We start from the raw sequence: 23,508 nt of genomic DNA on the forward strand, positions 1-23,508 counted from the left end.
TGGGTTTTTTTGTCGCAATTTTTTTTCGATTCCCAGCGCTTGGGTGGGCGTTCCGTTTTTGTGAAAAGTGTTTTTCTAAGTGCTTTTCCCGAGCGTTTTTTTTTAATTCACACCCTGACGCAAGTCAGGAAGTGAACTCTTTGACCTGGAAAATAATAAATACATTGTATTTATTCTTCAAAACGCGAATGCAGTCGCCCCACAAAGTGATTTTGTGAGTGTTTAGCGCTCTTCCTATACCTTCCATTGAGGCGGAACCGCCTCAAAAATTGTACAGGCACCGATTTGCCGACCGTATGAACCTTCTCATAGAGATTCATTGCACAAGCATTTTGGGGGAAATTTTGAAAATCGCTTGCGCTGGAAAAAAGGGCAAGAATGCCCCTAGTGTAAACAAGCCCTCAAATTTAGCAAGTATTCACTAAGCATTTATATTTGTATTCATAGTAGAGGAACTGAATTGTTTTTGAGTAAGATTGTAAAATACAAAACAACATGGACAGTTGAGAGCCAATCTAATGTAATAAGTAAAATAAAGAAGCAGTGATGTAACAGGAAAACATGGTTACTCACAGACACCGGTTATCTAAGAGGCAGCCATGGTACAAGGCAGTTGAAGAACATAAACCCATGATAGGTAAGTATATTATTAAGCGTCAATGACAATACATTTTGCAGATGTAAAACCCATTGCCTCAGGTTGAACAAAGCGCCTGCTGTGATCTGAAAAATATCTGTGTGCTTCTGCCTTCGCATGCCATTTCAATATTTGCTTGCTTCACTATCTGGTACACAACTTATTTTCTTTTAAACCAGTTTTTAACCTATTTTAGTTCCTGGACGTAGAAACTACGTCCAGGAACCATGCGCGCTACCGCGCGCTTCCACGGCCGATCGCGCGCATGCACGCGCGCTCCTGGACCGTGGTTCGTTAGCCAGGCAATCAGTGAATCGGGCTATGGTGCCCGATCACTGATTCCTCTCCCCCGCTGAAAAAGCGACAGCTTCTCTCGGAAGCTGCGCCTTTTCTGGCTGTTACCTCCCCCATGCGTCTCTCTAAGTGTATGTTACGCTTAGAGTGACATCATGTAAATAAACTCATGGCCGCCATCTTGTGGCCAAAAAGTAAAACTACAACTAAAAGTAAAAAAAAAATTAAAATCAACACACATTTACATTATAAACCTATTGTTTACATCCCACCCTCCCAAAACTACCCAAATAAAATGTTTAATATAAAAAAAAACAAAAAACATTACAATAAAAAAAAGGGTCTAAACTTTTTAAATATCAATGTAAAGATGAAATATTTCTGTATTTTTTTTATTTTAAACTTGTAAATAGTGATAGATGCAAAATGGAAAAAATGCACCTTTATTTCCAAATAAAATATTGTCGCCATACATTGTGATAGGGACATAGTTTTAACGGTGTAATAACCGGGACATATGAGAAAATACAATACGTGAGTTTTAATTATGGAGGCATGTATTATTTTAAAACTATAATGGCTAAAATCTGAGAAATAATGAATTTTTTCTGTTTTTTTCTTATTCTTCCTGTTAAAATGCATTTACAGTAAAGTGGCTCTTGGCAAAATGTACCCCCCCAAAGAAAGCCTAATTGGTGGCGGAAAAAACAAGATATAGATCAGTTCATTGTGATAAGTAGTGATAAAGTTATAGGCTAATGAATGGGAGGTGAACATTTCTCAAGTGAAAACGACGGAACGCGAATGGGTTAATCATATTATATATACAGTATTTGGCGCTTCCTAGTAGTTCCCTTCTATATGTTACTGTATACATGGTGATCATGATTGCCTGCTAAGTAGGCAAGCAGCAGACCCAATATATCAAAGAGGGGGCTATTCAAGGGTTGGCCTTCAAGTGACAGCTGATTTGGCTGGTAAGGACTGGCTGCATTTTTAAGTAGAACTTGGATAATGGTAACTGTGAACAGAGCAGATAATAATGGCGCACAACGCGGCCACTATAATAATGGAGCTGCATTAAGATACATTGTAAAACTCTAAATAGCGTTTTAAATGTTAAAAATGGCACGGTGCATTAGGTTACATTGTAAGCCTAAAAAAATGGCACGCTGTATTAAGTTTAATTGTAAAACACTATTTAGCGTTGTTGGGTCAAGAGGCAGCAGGACACTGGTGTTAAGCAGCTGGGTGGAGGGAGTAGGATTTTTAATAGCGCACCGGTCCGCTAATAAATGTATCTTAAAACCCTATTTACTGTTTTAATGTATTTACATGGTATTTATAACATTATATGAAACATTTATCGGCGGAATGGTGTGCCATATTTCACCCTGCGCCATTTTTAACTAAACGCAGCTGTGAATGAGGTTAGAAGTGGTTCATGAAAGTGCAACATCTTTGGCTAGACCAGGCATGGGCAAACTCAGCCCGCCAGCTGTTACGGAACTACAAGTCCCACAATGCATTTGCCTCTATGAGTCATGACTGTGGCTGTCAGACTCCTGCAATGCATTGTGGGACTTGTAGTTCCTTAACAGCTGGAGGGCCAAGTTTGCCCATGCCTGAGCTAGACTAACAGAGTAATGGCAGCAGAGTATTTTGTAAACTTCTTGCACAGGTAGTTTGTCTAGGGTTTAAAGTCCCATTACATAAGCTGAAAATTATTAACTGGTTGTGGGAGTAAAGTTCGTTGGCACTACAGCGGAACTTGAGGTAATCTGAGGTAACTGCAGAGAATGGCATGTATCCGCTGGGAGCTGGTATGACAGCCTCAGCTATTAACCACTTGAGGACCTAGGGCTTTACCCCCCTTAAGGACCGGCCACTTTTTTTCCATTCAGACCACTGCAGCTTTCACGGTTTATTGCTCGCTCATACAACCTACCACCTAAATGAATTTTGGCTCCTTTTCTTGTCACTAATAAAGCTTTCTTTTGATGCTATTTGATTGCTCCTGCGATTTTTACTTTTTATTATATTCATCAAAAAAGACATGAATTTTGGCAAAAAAATGATTTTTTTAACTTTCTGTGCTGACAGTTTTCAAATAAAGTAAAATTTCTGTATACATGCAGCGCGAAAAATGTGGACAAACATGTTTTTGATAAAAAAAAAACCATTCAGTGTATATTTATTGGTTTGGGTAAAAGTTATAGCGTTTACAAACTATGGTGCCAAAAGTGAATTTTCCCATTTTCAAGCATCTCTGACTTTTCTGACCCCCTGTCATGTTTCATGAGGGGCTAGAATTCCAGGATAGTATAAATACCCCCCAAATGACCCCATTTTGGAAAGAAGACATCCCAAAGTATTCACTGAGAGGCATAGTGAGTTCATAGAAGATATTATTTTTTGTCACAAGTAAGCGGAAAATGACACTTTGTGAGGAAAAAAAAAAAAAAAAAAGTTTCCATTTCTTCTAACTTGCGACAAAAAAAAATGAAATCTGCCACGGACTCACCATGCCCCTCTCTGAATACCTTGAAGGGTCTACTTTCCAAAATGGGATCATTTGTGGGGTGTGTTTACTGTCCTGACATTTTGGGGGGTGCTAAATTGTAAGCACCCCTGTAAAGCCTAAAGGTGCTCATTGGACTTTGGACCCCTTAGCGCAGTTAGGCTGCAAAAAAGTGCCACACATGTGGTATTGCCGTACTCAGGAGAAGTAGTATAATGTGTTTTGGGGTGTATTTTTACACATACCCATGCTGGGTGGGAGAAATATCTCTGTAAATGACAATTTGTTAATTTTTTTTACACACAATTGTCCATTTACAGAGATATTTCTCCCACTCAGCATGGGTATGTGTAAAAATACACCACAAAACACATTATACTACTTCTCCTGAGTACGGCGATACCACATGTGTGGCACTTTTTTGCACCCTAACTGCGCTAAAGGGCCCAAAGTCCAATGAGTACCTTTAGGATTTCACAGGTCATTTTGAGAAATTTCGTTTCAAGACTACTCCTCACGGTTTAGGGCCCCTAAAATGCCAGGGCAGTATAGGAACCCCACAAATGACCCCATTTTAGAAAGAAGACACCCCAAGGTATTCCGTTAGTAGTATGGCGAGTTCATAGAAGATTTTATTTTTTGTCACAAGTTAGCGGAAAATGACACTTTGTGAAAAAACACAAAATCTCCCACCCAGCATGGGTATGTGTAAAAATACACCCCAAAACACATTGTACTACTTCTCCCGAGTACGGCGATACCACATGTGTGGCACTTTTTTGCACCCTAACTGCACTAAGGGGCCCAAAGTCCAATGAGTACCTTTAGGATTTCACAGGTCATTTTTGTTTCAAGACTACTCCTCACGGTTTAGGGCCCCTAAAATGCCAGGGCAGTATAGGAACCCCACTAATGACCCCATTTTAGAAAGAAGACACCCCAAGGTATTCCGTTAGGAGTATGGTGAGTTCATAGAAGTTTTTATTTTTTTGTCACAAGTTAGCGGAAATTGATTTTAATAGTTTTTTTTCACAAAGTGTCATTTTCCGCTAACTTGTGACAAAAAATAAAATCTTCTATGAACTCACCATACTCCGTACGGAATACCTTTGGGTGTCTTCTTTCTAGAATGGGGTCATTTGTGGGGTTCCTATACTGCCCTGGCATTTTAGGGGCCCTAAACCGTGAGGAGTAGTCTTGAAACCAAATGTCGCAAAATGACCTGTGAAATCCTAAAGGTACTCATTGGACTTTGGGCCCCTTAGCGTACTTAGGGTGTAAAAAAGTGCCACACATGTGGTACCGCTGTACTCAGGAGAAGTAGTATAATGCGTTTTGGGGTGTATTTTTACACATACCCATGCTAAGTGGGAGAAATATCTCTGTAAATGACAATTGTTTGATTTTTTTACACACAATTGTCCATTTACATAGAAATTTCTCCCACCCAGCATGGGTATGTGTAAAAATACACCCCAAAACACATTATACTACTTTTCCTGAGTACGGCGGTACCACATGTGTGACACTTTTTTGCAGCCTAGGTGCGCTAAGGGGCCCAACGTCCTATTCACAGGTCATTTTGAAGCATTTGTTTTCTAGACTACTCCTCGCGGTTTAGGGCCCCTAAAATGCCAGGGCAGTATAGGAACCCCACAAGTGACCCCATTTTAGAAAGAAGACACCCCAAGGTATTCCGTTAGGTGTATGGCGAGTTCATAGAAGATTTTATTTTTTGTCACAAGTTAGTGAAAAATGACACTTTGTGAAAAAAAACCAATAAAAATTAATTTCCGCTAACTTTTGACAAAAAATTAAATCTTCTATGAACTCGTCATACACCTAACATAATACCTTGGGGTGTCTTTTTTTTCTAAAATGGGGTCACTTGTGGGGTTCCTATACCGCCCTGGCATTTTACAGGCCCAAAACCGTGAGTAGTCTGGAAACCAAATGTCTCAAAATGACTGTTCAGGGGTATAAGCATCTGCAAATTTTGATGACAGGTGGTCTATGAGGGGGCGAATTTTGTGGAACCGGTCATAAGCAGGGTGGCCTTTTAGATGACAGGTTGTATTAGGCCTGATCTGATGGATAGGAGTGCTAGGGGGGTGACAGGAGGTGATTGATGGGTGTCTCAGGGGGTGGTTAGAGGGGAAAATAGATGCAATCCATGCACTGGGGAGGTGATCGGAAGGGGGTCTGAGGGTTTGGCCGAGTGATCAGGAGCCCACACGGGGCAAATTGGGGCCTGATCTGATGGGTAGGTGTGCTAGGGGGTGACAGGAGGTGATTGATGGGTGTCTCAAGGTGTGATTAGAGGGGGGAATGGATGCAAGCAATGCACTGGCGAGGTGATCAGGGCTGGGGTCTGAGGGCATTCTGAGGGTGTGGGCGGGTGATTGAGTGCCCTAGGGGCAGATAGGGGTCTAATCTGATAGGTAGCAGTGACAGGGGGTGATTGATGGGTAATTAGTGGGTGTTTAGGGTAGAGAATAGATGGAAACACTGCGCTTGGGTGGTGATCTGATGTCGGATCTGCGGGCGATCTATTGGTGTGGGTGGGTGATCAGTTTGCCCGCAAGGGGCAGGTTAGGGGCTGATTGATGGGTGGCAGTGACAGGGGGTGATTGATGGGTGGCAGTGACAGGGGGTGATTGATGGGTGGCAGTGACAGGGGGTGATTGATGGGTGATTGATAGGTGATTGACAGGTAATCAGTGGGTTATTACAGGGGAGAACAGATGTAAATATTGCACTGGCGAATTGATAAGGGGGGGTCTGAGGGCAATCTGAGCGTGTAGGCGGGCGATTGGGTGCCCGCAAGGGGCAGATTAGGGTCTGATCTGATAGGTAACAGTGACAGGTGGTGATAGGGAGTGATTGATGGGTAATTAGTGGGTGTTTAGAGGAGAGAATAGATGGAAACACTGCGCTTGGGTGGTGATCTGATGTCGGATCTGCGGGCGATCTATTGGTGTGGGTGGGTGATCAGATTGCCCGCAAGGGGCAGGTTAGGGGCTGATTGTTGGGTGGCAGTGACAGGGGGTGATTGATGGGTGATAGGTGATTGGCAGGTGATTGACAGGTGATCAGTGGGTTATTACAGGGAAGGACAGATGTAATTAATGCACTGGCGAATTGATAAGGGGGGGGGGTCTGAGGGCAATCTGAGCGTGTGGGCGGGTGATTGGGTGCCCGCAAGGGGCAGATTAGGGTCTGATCTGATAGGTAACAGTGACAGGTGGTGATAGGGGGTGATTGATGGGTAATTAGTGGGTGTTTAGAGAAGATAACAGATGTAAACGATACATTTGGGAGGTAATCTGACGGCGGGTTTGCGGGCGATCTAATGGTGTGGGTGGGTGATCAGATTGCCCGCAAGGGGCAGGTTAGGGGCTGATTGATGGGTGGCAGTGACAGGGGGTGACAGGGGGTGATTGATGGGTGATAGGTGATTGGCAGGTGATTGACAGGTGATCAGTGGGTTATTACAGGGAAGAACAGATGTAATTAATGCACTGGTGAATTGATAAGGGGGGGTCAGAGGGCAATCTGAGCGTGTGGGCGGGTGATTGGGTGCCCGCAAGGGGCAGATTAGGGTCTGATCTGATAGGTAAAAGTGACAAGTGGTGATAGGGGGTGATTGATGGGTGATTGATGGGTAATTAGTGGGTGTTTAGAGGAGAGAATAGATGTAAACAATGGATTTGGGAGGTGATCTGATGTCGGATCTGTGGGCGATCTATTGGTGTGGGGGGGTGATCAGATTGCCCGCAAGGGGCAGGTTAGGGGCTGATTGATGGGTGGCAGTGACAGGGGGTGATTGACGGGTGATTGATGGGTGATTGACGGGTGATTGACAGGTGATTGACAGGTGATTGACAGGTGATCAGGGGGATAGATGCATACAGTAAACAGGGGGGGGTGGTCTGGGGGGGGGGGGTCTGGGGAGAATCTGAGGGGTGGGGGGTGATCAGGAGGGGGCAGGGAGCAGGGGGGGGGGATAAAAAAAAAATAGCGTTGACAGATAGTGACAGGGAGTGATTGATGGGTGATTAGGGGGGTGATTGGGTGCAAACAGGGGTCTGGGGGGTGGGCAGGGGGGGGGTCTGATGGGTGCTGTGGGCGATCTGGGGCAGGGGGGGGAGAAATCAGTGTGCTTGGGTGCAGACTAGGGTGGCTGCAGCCTGCCCTGGTGGTCCCTCGGACACTGGGACCACCAGGGCAGGAGGCAGCATGTATAATACACTTTGTAAACATTACAAAGTGTATTATACACTTTGTATGCGGCGATCGCGGGGTTAACATCCCGCCGGCGCTTCCGTATAGCCGGCGGGATGTTGCGGCGAGCGAACGGTGACAGGCGCCGGCGGAGGATCGCGTCACGGATGACGCGATCGCTCCGCCCATGCCCTTAAATGGACCGCCGCCTCTGTGGGTGAGGCCGTCCTGCAGGGCTCCACTTCCCCGCCGCCCCTGTGTAGTGGGCGGTCGGGAAGTGGTTAAAGAGACACTGAAGCGAGAAAAAAAAATTATGATATAATGAACTGGTTGTGTAGTACGGATAATTACTAGAAGATTAGAAGCAAAGAAAATATTCTCATATTTTTATTTTCAGTTATATAGTGTTTTTTATAAGATTGCCTCATTCTCTAATATTTGCAGATTACACACTACTCAACATTCTAAATGTTTTTATAGAGCAGTCTTGTGAAGTATTGACCTGTCCTCTGAAGAAAAAAAGAAGATACAGTGACTGACAGTTTAGATAACAAACTTCAGAGGACAGAGCTCTCTGCGACTTTGAAAGTTGTGGAGCTCAATGGCTTTTTTGCATAGATAACAACTGGAGTTTCTTAACTCTTCCTGTACTGAAAACAATATTAGACCTATGTATCTGCTCCTAACATTTTATTTCTTAGCTGTACTACACATACAATGTGACTATGGTACCATCCAATCACGCACCTCTTTGTCATGACTGTAGGGCGATATGTAAAAATATTTAATAACTAACTCAACTAAAAATTGCATTATACCTGTTAACTATCATATTTGAAGTGACACTCCAGATCAGCTCTAAAGCATACAAAGGGTTTGGAGAAGGAAATGCATTTTATTATTATTCAAAAAAAGAAGGAAAAAAAACTAGTTGGTGGAAAATTCAGTATCGAACATATATATATGAATTCTTTAAAGGTGAACTGACACATTCCAATTCAAGGCATAGGTTCTATAAAATCTGGCTTTTGATATTTCCACATATCTCTGTTGAACCAGTCATCCTATTCAATTTCATTTTTTTATTCGTAGGCTGAATAGTTTGGGGGTATAACTGTAATGGATCTAAGAGAATAGGGCAGAGAGTTCTGGTACAGTATGTACAACATTTGTGTATTTCTTAATATTAAGAGATCATTAGCTGCATAATCACCTGAAACCGGTGATGGAAATCTAATATATAAATAACAAAAGAAGTGACCCTGAAAGAGATACTCTCCGCAAAAGGTTATTCTCTTCTTGTAGACATGGTGGATATTAGTAAAGTGACATTTTGGAGTGATCTGTGTCTGGTATTTATATTATATGTTCTGAGACCTTCTGCATGTGTCTGTTTCACACGACAGATATTTGAGCTGTTCCAAGTTTGGTAAACTGATACCCTACTGTAGCTCTGTCTGTCAAGTATCCTGCTGGTAACAATTCGCCTTAACAAAAGATTCCCCTAACTGACAAGCATGTATCATCATTTGTTTTCTTTTCACTTTGACCTAAACTCTAAACAGTGAATTGTTTCGACCACCTTGATATACCTTTGTTTATACTGCTCAAAATACACTTTGACACTTGGCTTTATGGGATTTATCGTCATTTAATGACAGAGACAGGAACCAAGAATAAGACAACAGCTAGGCACTGAAGAGCAAGATAGAACTTTTTTTGTCAGTAATAATCTCCCACAGAGATTCTAAAAGATGAAAAAAATAGCAATGACAAGCATATGCATTGTTTTCAACACCTGCTTTGCTTACATCATTCTTGCTAGTTACGGTTTCCAAGCCATAATTGCTTTTTTCGGCAAGCTATAGTTTTCTTCACAAACTACATTTTACATTTATTTTGACAAAGGTAAAGGTATTTTCATTTTCCAAGTCAATTATTGCTCTTCCAAATACGCCACTTTGAAACTGTTAAGCTGCTCTTTAGCAATGAGATGACTACTAAAGCAAACCTGAACTGAAAATAAACTCATGAAATAAACAGTTGTATCCATCCTCTTACTCCTAAATCTGGCTTTTTAGAATTACCCAGTTTTATGTCATGTTTAAAAGCTAAAAAGGAGGTTTAATGTTTTTATTGTCTTAGCTGATTGACACTGTCTTTTAGTGTTTCAGAGCCACAATCTATAAACTGTTGACCTTTTCTTTATCTATTTCATGTGCTTTAGGTCAGGTTCACATGACTGGCTGCCAACAGCTCATTTTGGTGTGCTTAAAGGGAACCTAAACCCTATGAAAAAAATGAGTTTCACTTACCTGGGGCTTTTACCAGCCCCCTGCAGCCATCCTGTGCCCTCGATGTCACTCCTGGATCCTCTGGTCCCGCGCTGCTAGCTAGTTTAGTTATTGCCGCCACGCGTATCAGTACACGCCTTACTGCAGTAACAGGCAGTGGCGGCGCTACACTGGGGCTTACCAAGGCTTAAGCCCCAGCTGACAAGCTGTCAGCCCCTGCAAAAGCCCCCCTCAGCAAGTTTGCCAAGCAGCAGGAGGGGTGGAAGCGGAGAGAAGAGGAAGCCGTGTGGACAGCGGCGGAGAAGGGGGACGTCTCCCCCCCTTCCCTCACCTTGGGGCTCCCACTCTCTGCCTCGCTCCCCCCTCAGATATCAGCGGCTGGCGTCAGAAGACTCACTCTCTTCCCAGCGCTGCTGATCTGTGCGTCGCTCTGGTCTAGTCTAGACCAGAGTAGCGGCGCACAGATCGATCTCTCTCTCTCCCGCGCTGGGAAGAGAGGAAGTCTTCTGACACCAGCCGCTGATATCTGAGGGGGGATCGAGGCAGAGAGTGGGAGCCCCAAGGTGAGGGAAGGGGGAGAGACGGCCCCCTTCTCCGCCGCTGTCCACACGGCTTCCTCTTCTCTCCGCTTCCACCCCTCCTGGGGACACCTATACACCTGGATATACATGGTAAGTCCTACCTACCTATACTGGGGACAACTATACACATGGCTACATATACTGGGCACATATACCCCTGGCTACATATACTGGGCACATATACCCCTGGCTAAATATACTGGGCACATATACCCGTGTACCCCTGGCTACATATACTGCGCATATATCCCCCTGGCTACATATACTGGGCACATATACCCCTGGCTACATATACTGGGCACATATACCCCTGGCTAAATATACTGGGGACATATACCCCTGGCTACATATACTGGGCACATAAACCTCTAGCTACATATACTGGGCACATATACCCCTGCCTACATATACTGGGCACATATACCCCTGGCTACATACACTGGAGACATATACCTCTGACTACATACACTGGGCACATATACCCCTGGCTACAAATACTGGGCACATATACCCCTGGCTACATATACTGGGTACATATACCCCTGGCTACATATACTGGGCACATATACCCCTGGCTACATATACTGGGACATATACCCCTGGCTACATATACTGGGGACATATACCCCTGGCTATATATACTGGGCACATATACCCCTGCCTACATATACTGGGACATATACCCCTGGGGACAACTATACACTAGAGATGTGGCGAACGGTTTCCGAACCATTAGCCGGCGAACATCTCCAAATCCCTGGGGCTCTTACTACTTCCGGGTCGCACTGACCCGCAGTAGTACGCCTGCGCTGCCCGGCGGAGCGCGTCCTAGATCGCGCTCCTGTTGCCGGGCACTTTCTGCGCATGTGCGTGACGATGATGTCACGCTCATGCGCAGAGAGTGCCCGGCAACAGGAGCGCGATCTAGGACGCGCTCAGCCGGGCAGCGCAGGCGTACTACTCCGGGTCAGTGTGACCCGGAAGTAGTAAGAGCTCCAGAGATGTTCGCCGGGCGAACAGTTCGCCACATCTCTACTATACACCTGGCTACATATACTGGGCACATATACCCCTGCCTACATATACTGGGACATATACCCCTGGCTACATATACTGGGCACATATACCCCTGGCTACGTATACTAGGCACATATACCCCTGGCTACATATACTGGGACATATACCCCTGGCTACATATACTGGGCACACATACCCCTGGCTACATATACTGGGGACATCTATATCATTACATGCATTTACTGGTAAAAGGCTGTCTGTCATTATGTGCATTAACTGGTGAAACACTGTCTCTCATTACATGCATTTTGTGGTGAAACGCTGTCTCTCATTACGTGCATTTACTGGTGAAAGGCTGTCTCCTATGTGCATTTAGTGGTGAAAGGCTGTCTCTCATTATGTGCATTTACTGGTTAAAGGCTGTCTCTTATGTGCATTTAGTGGTGAAACGCTGTCTCTCATTACATGCATTTACTGGTGAAAGGCTGTCTCTCATTACATGCTTTTACTGGGGAAACGCTGTCTGTCATTATGTGCATTAACTGGTGAAACACTGTCTCTCATTACGTGCATTAACTGGTGAAACATTGTCTCTCATTACGTGCATTTACTGGTGAAAGGCTGTCTCTTAAGTGCATTTAGTGGTGAAAGGCTGTCTCTCGTTACGTGCATTTACTGGTTAAAGGCTGTCTCTTATGTGCATTTAGTGGTGAAATGCTGTCTCTCATTACGTGCATTTACTGGTGAAAAGCTGTCTCTTATGTGCATTTACTGGTGAAAGGCTGTCTCTCATTACGTGCATTTACTGGTGAAAGGCTGTCTCTCATTACATGCATTTACTGGTGAAAGGCTGTCTCTTATGTGCATTTAGTGGTGAAACACTGTCTCTCATTACGTGCATTTACTATTGAAAGGCTGTCTCTCATTACGTGCATTTATTATTGAAAGGCTGTCTGTCAATACGTGCATTTACTTCATTTTTTTATGTAACTACATTAGCTGGTACAACTACATTACAGTTAGCCCCGCCCACATGATGTCATTACCACGCCCAGTCCTGTCACCTTCGCGCGCCGCAAGTTCCCCCCTTGAGCCCCGCCAGCCAGCCATTGTGCCCCTTTTGAGCCCCCCCCCCCAAATTCTGAAGCTGGAGCCGCCACTGGTAACAGGACGCTATAGCAGGTGTCAACACGTATCTTTGTATGCGTTGACACCCGCTATAGTGTCCTGTTACCGCGGTAATGCATGCAATGGTATGTGTGGCGGCCCCCCTACTCCGAGTCGGCAAAAATGAAACTTGCTGGTGGCGAGGGACCAGAGGATCCAGGAGTGACGTTGAGGGCACAGGATGGCTGCAGGGGGCTGGTAAAAGCCCCAGGTAAGTGAAACTCATTTTTTTTCGTAAGGTTTAAGTTACCTTTAAACACTTTTCTGCTACCATAATTTCCCTATAGTTCATCATTGCATTTTGAGCCCTGGGGGATAAGAAACTGTAAATTCTGTTGAAGCTTGAAGCTCTATGCAGCATTTTCAAAAGTTTGATCAACTGCGGCGCTTGCACACTCGACAGTAAACACATCTGCAATTAATGCTTTCATAGTTGCCAAAAATGCTGGGAAATTAAACACATCCCAAAGAAAGCGTTTTATACATAAACAGTTCCTTTTTTCAAGGAAACAAGGGGCCTGATTCACAAAGCGGTTCAAACACTTTGCACGCCTGTGAAAAGCCCTTTATCACTCCTAAACTTAGTTTAGGCGTGATCTGAAGGAATTCGCGCGAACTCCCGCGCGCAAACTTTTGCGCGCGTAGTGCACACCATGCTTCACGCGAAGTGCCCATTAAGCCCTATGGGACTTTGCGTGCGGAAACTTCGCGCGAGTTAGAGCACAAAGCGGTGATAACTTTGCTGGTGCAAAGGTTATCACGCCTAAAGTCTTTTAGGCGTGATAACTGAGTTATCACCGCTTTGTGAATCGAGCCCAATATGTTTAAGTGGCAGTGAACCTATGCCAAAATTCCTGAAACAATCATGTGTCTTTAAAAATTTGAGGGGGGCACTTCACAAGAGGTGGGGCAAAGTCGTTCCACAATCCTCGCAATGCATCTGGTATTGAGGGACAGGTGCTTGCCCTCTACTTTTCTTCTTCTTTGTTAGAATTTAAGTATGATATGCTTGAATTCGTAGGCCTCAGTTACTTTAACTGAGTTTAGTTAAAAGACTTGATTTGCAGAGAGTCTCCCTTTAAGGAGCATTTCTAGAAACACTGTGGAACAGGGTTCGGTGTCTCACCTAAGGCCAGAGTGCTTATATGTCCACGATGTGTAGTGGCTGGGTAGTGTACTGGTTAAGGGCTCTGCCTTTGACATGGGAGACCAGGGTTCGAATCCTGGCTAGGTCAAGTACCTAATCAGTAAGCAGTTCAAGGCAAGACTCCCTAACACTGCAGGGGGGCCTCTTGAGCGCGTCCCAGTGGCTGCAGCTCTTGAGCGCTTTGAGTCCGACAGGAGAAAAGCGCTATATAAATGTTCAGATTATTATTATTATATTATTAGATGTACAAACTGCCAGGCATCTTTAATGTAAACATCGAGTGTTTTCATATTTCCTAAAGGTAAACAATAGCCAGGGAACATTTTCCCTCCTTTCTGGGTAATAAGGGAGGAAACGCCATATTTGGCCTTTCCCCTAGGAGCAGGCGCAGATAGGGTCATCCATCACATGCTATTATCAGCCAATTGCATGAGATAGGTACTAGATCATCCCTTCGGGATGATGTCACATTTAACTCTTTAGAGGTTAGTATAAGAATAGTATAACAAACACGGAAGAGACAGATGCGGTGAACAGCGATACCACCGCAGCTGCCTCCATCTCCCTGCCTAGCGATCTATCCGGGCCTCGGGCGTCTAGCACGCCGAGGACGGGTTTGTCAGCAGCACATAGGGTTGCATTGTCGCGTGCGCGCGCACACAGACGGGACCTTTATGCAGGGAGGAGGCGCGTCAGCTGACCGGCCGGTCGGCTGACGTCAGAGGAGACGCTCACTGCTCCTCATTGGTTGATGGGAGGGGGCGTGCCGGAGGGGTCTCCTCTGCTTCTTAAGCTTTGCTGAATCACTCGCTGTTGTGAATACTTCGTGTTAGCGCTCAGACCTTAGATAGATCCGGTGTGCTTTGATCCGGGAGGAAACCGGGGATTTCACACAGTGATAGGATTGTTTGATAGCTATAATTATAATTGAAATATTGTTTATTACTATGACTCTTGCTCATTCTGACTAGTCTGACTCTCAGTGATTCTGTACTTCTGCCCATCTGATCTTGTTGTCGATTCTGCCTGTTAAAACCTTCTTGCCTTTGCCTTCTGACTTTGTACCGTATCTGTCTGTCTGTTGCCAACTCGATTAGTCTGACCACTCTACTCTCACCAGAGGGCCCTTGTCTCTGGTGAGGGGCTTTGTACTGTTAGTGACCACCAGCTCCTCTGGTGAGGCCTAGCTAAACCTATCAGTACTACTGTTGCACCAAGCACTAGTGTTGGGCGAACAGTGTTCGCCACTGTTCGGGTTCTGCAGAACATCACCCTGTTCGGGTGATGTTCGAGTTCGGCCGAACACCTGACGGTGCTCGGCCAAACCGTTCGGCCATATGGCCGAACTAAGAGCGCATGGCCGAACGTTCCCCGAACGTTCGGCTAGCGCTGTGATTGGCCGAACGGGTCACGTGGTTCGGACCCGAACGCGCTCTGATTGGCCGAACTGTCACGTGGTTCGGGTAAATAAATACCCGAACCACGTCATATCTCCGCCATTTGTCTGTGGGTTTAGCTTTGGGTAGGCAGGCAGGGTAGTTCGCGCTCCAGCCACGCTAGCCAGGGTCCCCCCCAGTCATTGTGTGTCACTGCTGGGAACAGTAGTACACCGCTCGTTCAGCCACACTATATAGCATTCTGTGTACTGTTCTGTGTCTGCTGGGAACAGTGGTACACCGCTCGTTCAGCCACACTATATAGCATTCTGTGTACTGTTCTGTGTCTGCTGGGAACAGTAGTACACCGCTCGTTCAGCCACACTATATAGCATTCTGTGTACTGTTCTGTGTCTGCTGGGAACAGTAGTACACCGCTCGTTCAGCCACACTATATAGCATTCTGTGTACTGTTCTGTGTCTGCTGGGAACAGTAGTACACCGCTCGTTCAGCCACACTATATAGCATTCTGTGTACTGTTCTGTGTCTGCTGGGAACAGTGGTACACCGCTCGTTCAGCCACACTATATAGCATTCTGTGTACTGTTCTGTGTCTGCTGGGAACAGTAGTACACCGCTCGTTCAGCCACACTATATAGCATTCTGTGTACTGTTCTGTGTCTGCTGGGAACAGTAGTACACCGCTCGTTCAGCCACACTATATAGCATTCTGTGTACTGTTCTGTGTCTGCTGGGAACAGTAGTACACCGCTCGTTCAGCCACACTATATAGCATTCTGTGTACTGTTCTGTGTCTGCTGGGAACAGTAGTACACCGCTCGTTCAGCCACACTATATAGCATTCTGTGTACTGTTCTGTGTCTGCTGGGAACAGTAGTACACCGCTCGTTCAGCCACACTATATAGCATTCTGTGTACTGTTCTGTGTCTGCTGGGAACAGTAGTACACCGCTCGTTCAGCCACACTATATAGCATTCTGTGTACTGTTCTGTGTCTGCTGGGAATAGTGGTACACCGCTCGTTCAGCCACACTATATAGCATTCTGTGTACTGTTCTGTGTCTGCTGGGAATAGTGGTACACCGCTCGTTCAGCCACACTATATAGCATTCTGTGTACTGTTCTGTGTCTGCTGGGAATAGTGGTACACCGCTCGTTCAGCCACACTATATAGCATTCTGTGTACTGTTCTGTGTCTGCTGGGAATAGTGGTACACCGCTCGTTCGCCACTCTATAGCATTGTGCTCTGTGTCGCTGCTGGGAATAGTGGTACACCGCTCACCCGTCACTGTATAGCATTGTGCTCTGTGTCGCTGCTGGGAATAGTGGTACACCGCTCACCCGTCACTGTATAGCATTGTGCTCTGTGTCGCTGCTGGGAATAGTGGTACACCGCTCACCCGTCACTGTATAGCATTGTGCTCTGTGTCGCTGCTGGGAATAGTGGTACTGTATAGCATTTCTGTACTGCCACTGTACTGCTGCCAGTCAGCGTGTACTGTAAGGATAAGTGAAATGAGGAAGAAATCCGGTGAAAGAGGGAGGGGCAAGGGAAGAGGTGTTTCCCCTGACGGTTCACGTACAGGCCACAGGGGAGCACCCAAGAAAACCCACTCAATACCGCCCATGTTGTCCAGGACAACAACCCTCACAAATCCAAAAGAACAGGACCAGATAATTACTTGGATGACCTCTCAAGCGTCCAGCAGTGGGTTAAGCAGCACCAGCACATCACGCACGAGGTCCGAGTCCTCAGCCAGTTACAAGGAGCCAGTGGGCACAAAGCTGACACAACCGGCAGCGACACCACGCACACAACTGCCAGATAACCAGTCCGATGAATTACCTCAGGACACAATGGGGTATTCGCAGGAGCTATTCCCAGCCCAACAAACTTCCACCTTTCAAAGGTCAATGGAGGAACAGCCAGAAATGTTGTGCCTGGATTCACAACCGTTAACTGTGGGAAATGCACCGCGCACTGAAATACAAGGCGAGTCCGAAGAGGACTCGGAAACCCAAATCCCAGAGCAATTTGGGCAGGAGGGGTTGCAATTGCAGGAGGTCGGCCGACAAGATCTGGAAGACGACGTTGGAGTGTGCTGCGCAGAGGTTGTTGTGGGGAGCTCTACTCCACGGCGGTGGCCCACAATGACATATGACGAGTTTGAGGAGATGGAAGAGGAGGGTATGGACAATGTGGACAGAGACCCAGATTTTGTTTGTGAACGAGAACATCGCCGTCGTAGCAGCAGCACAGATGAGTCTGTTGAAGAACACACTGCTGCACGAGTTCGCCTTGTGCCACAAGGTAGGCGGCGCGCAATTTCAGGCACCACAAGCGTGGAAGTTCAAGTGAGAGGCAAAAGAGGAGCAAACAGAAATCGCCAGCAAGGAGGCAGGTGCTCCAAAGTCTGGGCTTTCTTTGAAGACTGCACTGAGGATGTTACCATGGCGATTTGCAAGGTGTGCAAGACCCGCCTGAGCAGGGGGAAAAATATTAACAACCTCTCCACCACCAGCATGAGCCGTCACATGCTATCCAAACATCCCACTCTTTGGGCAAACGCGTCAGGACAGGGTACCAGAAACAACACTGCCTCCCTTGGGTTCACCAGACCCGCCTCAGCAGCAGCAGTAGCCCAGCCATTGCGTGGTTCACAACATTCACAAACATCAGACGACGCTGACACTGTCACTTTCCGGAGTAGTGCTCTTGAGGTCTCCCAGTGTTCATCAAACACAACAACCAACAGCCCTTCCGTGTGCAGCGCTACGGTTCAGTTGTCTGTGTCGGAGATGTTTGAGCGCAAGAGGAAATTGCCAGCAAATGACCCCCGGGCCGTGGCAGTAACAGCCAGCATAGCCAAGCTTCTGGCCTGCGAAATGCTGCCATATCGATTGGTGGAGACAAACAGCTTCAAGGGCATGATGTCAGTGGCCATCCCACGTTACGTGGTTCCCAGCCGCTACCACTTTGCACGCTCTGCAGTGCCTGAGTTGCATGAGCACGTGGTCAGCAAAATAACCCGAAGCTTGAAGAATGCCGTTGCCTGCAAGGTTCACCTCACCACTGACACCTGGACGAGTGCGTTCGGCCAGGGTCGATACATCTCCCTTACCGCGCACTGGGTGAACCTTGTGGAGCCTGGCAGCGATTCCTCACCTGCTACGGCACGGGTGTTGCCCACGCCACAAACAGCTGCACCGCCGTCCCTCCCACTGGATAACAGCAGCACCTACCTCTCTGACTCCTTCTCCTCCAACGCATCTCAAAGCTGTACCTCATCCGGAAACGCTAACCCAGCAGCAGTAGGATCGTGGAAGCAGTGCAGCACAGCTGTTGGCATGCGTCAGCAAGCGTTGCTGAAGCTAATCTGCCTTGGGGATAAGCAGCACACAGGGGAGGAAATTTGGAGGGGAATAAAGGAACAGACGGATTTGTGGCTGGCACCGCTGGACCTGAAACCGGGCATGGTTGTGTGTGATAATGGGAGTAATCTCATTCGCGCTTTAAGGTTGGCTAAGCTGACACACATCCCTTGCCTGGCGCACGTGATGAACCTAGTAGTTCAGCGGTTCCTGAGGACATACCCAGGCGTGCCCGATCTGCTGTTGAAGGTGCGTCGAGTGTCCAAACATTGTAGAAATTCCAGTACTGCTTCGGGGGCACTCGCCAAGATGCAGGAGCGCTTCAATCTCCCCCACCATCGCTTGCTGTGTGATGTCCCTACGCGCTGGAATTCTACGCTGCACATGCTAGCCTGCATTTGCGAGCAGAAGAGTGCAGTGGTCCAGTACATGACGGCGCAGTACCGAGGCGCATCCGGCCAGCTGCCAAGCTTCTGTGGATCCGATTGGGCCAACATGTTGGACCTCTGCCAAGTCCTCCAAAATTTTGAGCAATCCACGTTGCTTGTGAGCAGTGACAACTCTTCAGTCAGCATTACCATACCACTGCTGTGTTTACTGAAGAGGTCGATGTTAAAAATCAAGGAAACAGCTGTCATGCAACTGGGGGAATCTGAAGGAGAAAACGATCAGCGTGATGGTACCAACATCAGGCCATCCGCCTCAGGGAACGCTGGCCCCAGCAGCTATGACGAAGAAGAGGAGGAGGAACAGCTGGAGTTGGAGCAGGAATTTCATGCCACCACTGACGAGGGCCAGAGCGGTGCACGTTGGACTTCCACAATTCAACGCGAATGGTCAGCAGAAGCAGACCAGGAGGAAGGTGACGACTATGATGCATCACAACAACTATCACAACGCTCACAAGAGGATGATGAGGATTCTGGTAGGACTCTGGCACACATGGCTCAATTCATGCTAGACTGCATTGAACGTGACCCACGCATTGTGCGCATTCTGGACAACACCAATTACTGGGTTTATACCCTTCTGGATCCACGGTACAAACACAATGTTCCAAAACTGCTTGAAGAAAGAGTCAGACAGGTCAAAATGGAAGAATACCAGCAGGCCCTTGTGGAGACTTTAGAGAGGAGATTGACATCCTCCCCCTCCTCTAGCCAGTTGTACGCAGACAGACTGACTTCCGCAAACCCAGGACGACCAGGAGGGCAGCAAACAACGCAAGCCGCAGCTAGTACCCAAAAGGGAATGGTATCGGCAGTGTCCTTGGAGTGGGAAAATTTTCTGACACCCATGCAGCCGCAGCCCACTGAACAGCAAGCGTGCAGATCCACCTCCAACACCGATCGCCTGGAGAAGATGGTCAAGGACTACATGTCAGATGGCGTAGCTGTGTCGAACCATCCATCTGCACCCTTCAACTATTGGGTATCGAAGCTAGACACCTGGCACGAACTGGCAATGTACGCAATAGAGGTGCTGGCTTGCCCGGCAGCCAGCGTTATGTCGGAACGCTGTTTCAGTGCTGCCGGAGGCATCGTCACAGATCGGCGTATCCGCCTCTCTACAGAAAATGCAGACCGTCTGACTCAAATTAAAATGAATCAATCCTGGATTGGAAATGACTACGCAACACTCCAGGACCCCAACCAAGTAACATGACCAATGAACATCTGGGATGGTGTTGCGTTTCCGGGCCCTGTTTATTGAACCTCTCATCTGTATTACATTTATGACTGCATGGCGGCAAAAAGCATTGCTGCTATATCCGCACGCTTTTTGTCCACATGCAAGGCCTGGGTTGTTGTGTCTCACAAAGCGTGGCCTTCTCCTCCTGCGCCTGCTCCTGTTCCATCACGTCTGCTGCTGCTGGGTTAGCGTTGCCGCGTGGTCCCTGTTTATTGAACCACTTATCTTTATTACATTTATGACTGCATGGCGGTACAAAGCATGCTATCCGCACGCTTCTTGCCCTCATGCAAGGCCTGGGTTGTTGTGTCTCACAAAGCGTGGCCTTCTCCTCCTGCGCCTGCTCCTGTTCCATCACGTCTGCTGCTGCTGGGTTAGCGTTGCCGCGTGGTCCCTGTTTATTGAACCACTTATCTTTATTACATTTATGACTGCATGGCGGTACAAAGCATGCTATCCGCACGCTTCTTGCCCTCATGCAAGGCCGGGGTTGTTGTGTCTCACAAAGCGTGGCCTTCTTCTCCTCCTGCGCCACCCTCCTCCTGTTCCATCACGTGTGCTGCTGCTGGGTTAGCGTTACCGGTCCCTTTTCCTGGAACCTCTTATATGTATTACATTTATGACTGCATGCCGACAAAAAACATGTTACCTGTGCAAAGAAAACAGACATTTCCCGCATTTAAAAGACAGTTTTCCCTTTGAAACTTTAAAATCGATTTTCTCAAAAACTATAAGCTCTTTTTGCTAATTTTTTTTTCCTCTTGTACCCACTCCCAAGGTGCACATACCCTGTAAATTTGGGGTATGTAGCATGTAAGGAGGCTTTACAAACCACAAAAGTTCGGGTCCCCATTGACTTCCATTATGTTCGGAGTTCGGGTCGAACACCCGAACATCGCGGCCATGTTCGGCCTGTTCGGCCCGAACCCGAACATCTAGATGTTCGCCCAACACTACCAAGCACCAGTGGCGTTTCTACCACAGGGCGCAGGGGGGCGTGGCGCACCGGGTGCCAGACAGCCAGGGGGTGTCGCCACGACCCCCCATAGATGCCGGACTCAGGAGGGGAAGAGCAGCGCTAGGAGGAGGGGTGACAGTAGGGATAGCGGCGGGGAGGGGGGACATATCCCCCCTCCCTCACCTGGGTCCCCTCCTTCTGCCTCTCTTCTCGCCCCTCAAAATGCGGGCAGCAGGCCGGGGGCAGTGGTCAGCAAGCAGGCGAGTGCGGAGAATACTCACGTTACTTCCGCGCATCAGCCTGGAACGCTGCGTCGCCGTCATGTGCCTCTTCTGCGCCTCCAATCATTGGAGGCGCAGTAGAGGCACGTGACGGCGATGCAGCGTTCCAGGCTGATACGCGGAAGTAACGTGAGTATTCTCCGCGCCTGCCTGCTCGCCTTGTTTGCTGCCCGCCCGCTGCCCACATTTTGGGGGGGGGGAAGAGGCAGAAGGAGGGGACCCAGGTGAGGGAGGGGGGAGATATGTCCCCCCTCCCCACCGCTATCCCTGCTGTCACCCCTGCTTCTAGCTACACATGGGGGGGGGTACTATACTACCTAAACAGGGGGCCACTATACTGGGGCAGCTAAACTGGGGGCCACTATACTACCTAAACTGGGGGCCACTATACTGGGGGCAGCTAAACTGGGGGCCACTATACTACCTAAACTGGGGGCCACTATACTGGGGGCAGCTAAACAGGGGCCACTATACTACCTAAACTGGGGGCCACTATACTACCTAAACTGGAGGCCACTATACTACCTAAACTGGGGGCCACTATACTACCTAAACTTGGGGCCACTAAACTAGCTATACTGGGGCCACTATACTGGGGGCAGCTAAACGGGGGGCCACTATACTAGCTACACTGGGCCTGGGGGTCACTATACTAGCTATACTGGAGGCAACTATGGGGGCCACTATATTATCTATACTGGGGGGGGCACCATACCAGCTACAATGGAGGCTACACTGGGGGCAACTATACTATCTAAACTGTGGGCCACTATACTACCTATACTGGAGGGCAGCTGTACGGGGGCCACTATACTAGCTACACTGGGGGAGGCAACACTACCTACATTGGGGGCAGCAGCTATGCTGCCTATGCTGGGGGCAACTGCTAGCTACCTATACTGGGGGCAATGGCGGCACCGGGGGGGGGGGTGCTTTGGGTGCTGAAGCACCCCCTAAAATTCTCCAAGCACCCCCCAGCGTGAACTGACTTTCGGCATCTAATAGATGCCGTGTCAGTTCACCGCAGCGGCAGAGCAGGGCTATAGTAAAATGTCTGAAGCCCTGCTCTGGAGACTTTGGGAGTTTCAGTTGCTGGCTGCAGAGGATCGTGGGAGCTGCACACCGGACGGAGGCCGTAACAGGAGCTCTGCTGCAGGTGAGTAAATGTTTTTTTTTTTAAATTTATATTAGCAGCCAGGTGTAGCGTTTATGTCCTGGCCAGGTCTGCTACATGATTGAAGTGTTTTCTGGACTGGTCTGCCACACGTTTGCATGTATTTTCTGGTCAAATCTGCTACATGATTGCATGTATTTTCTGGGCAAATCTGCCGACATGATTGCATGTATTTTCTGGGCAAATCTGCCGACATGATTGCATGTATTTTCTGGGCAAATCTGCCGACATGATTCCATGTATTTTCTGGGCAAATCTGCCGACATGATTGCATGTATTTTCTGGGCAAATCTGCCGACATGATTGCATGTATTTTCTGGGCAAATCTGCCGACTTGATTGCATGTATTTTCTGGGCAAATCTGCCAACATGATTCCATGTATTTTCTGGGCAAATCTGCTGATATGATTGAACTTATTCTCTGGGCAAATCTGCCGACATGATTGAACGTATTCTCTGGGCAAATCTGCACACATTAAGTTTATTTTCTTGAGAAAACCTGCACAAGTATGTGAATTTTCTGGGGAAAGGGTCACCAAAACTTGGGTCCACTGTCTTTGCGTTGCACTTTTAAAGGGAACCCGAGGTGAGAATAATATTGAGGCTGCCATATTTATCTCCTTTTAAGCAATATCAGTTGCCTGGCTGCCGTGCTGGTCCTCTGCCTCTAATTCTTTCAACCATAGACCCTGAACAAGCATGCTTGTTTCTGGTGTGATTCAGTTCGCTACTGCAGCCAAATAGATCAGC

The 23,508-nt window shown here is 47.4% G+C and overlaps 1 protein-coding gene across 1 annotated transcript in view; it reads left to right on the top strand.

The window, feature by feature from the left end:
* Nucleotides 1–23,508, top strand: part of LOC137546475 (ultra-long-chain fatty acid omega-hydroxylase-like) — a 179,284-nt gene that overhangs the window by 25,691 nt on the left and 130,085 nt on the right. The gene's annotated exons all lie outside the window — the stretch shown is intronic.

The sequence above is a fragment of the Hyperolius riggenbachi genome, chromosome 2 (assembly GCF_040937935.1).
Source record: "Hyperolius riggenbachi isolate aHypRig1 chromosome 2, aHypRig1.pri, whole genome shotgun sequence".
Lineage (NCBI taxonomy): Eukaryota > Metazoa > Chordata > Amphibia > Anura > Hyperoliidae > Hyperolius > Hyperolius riggenbachi.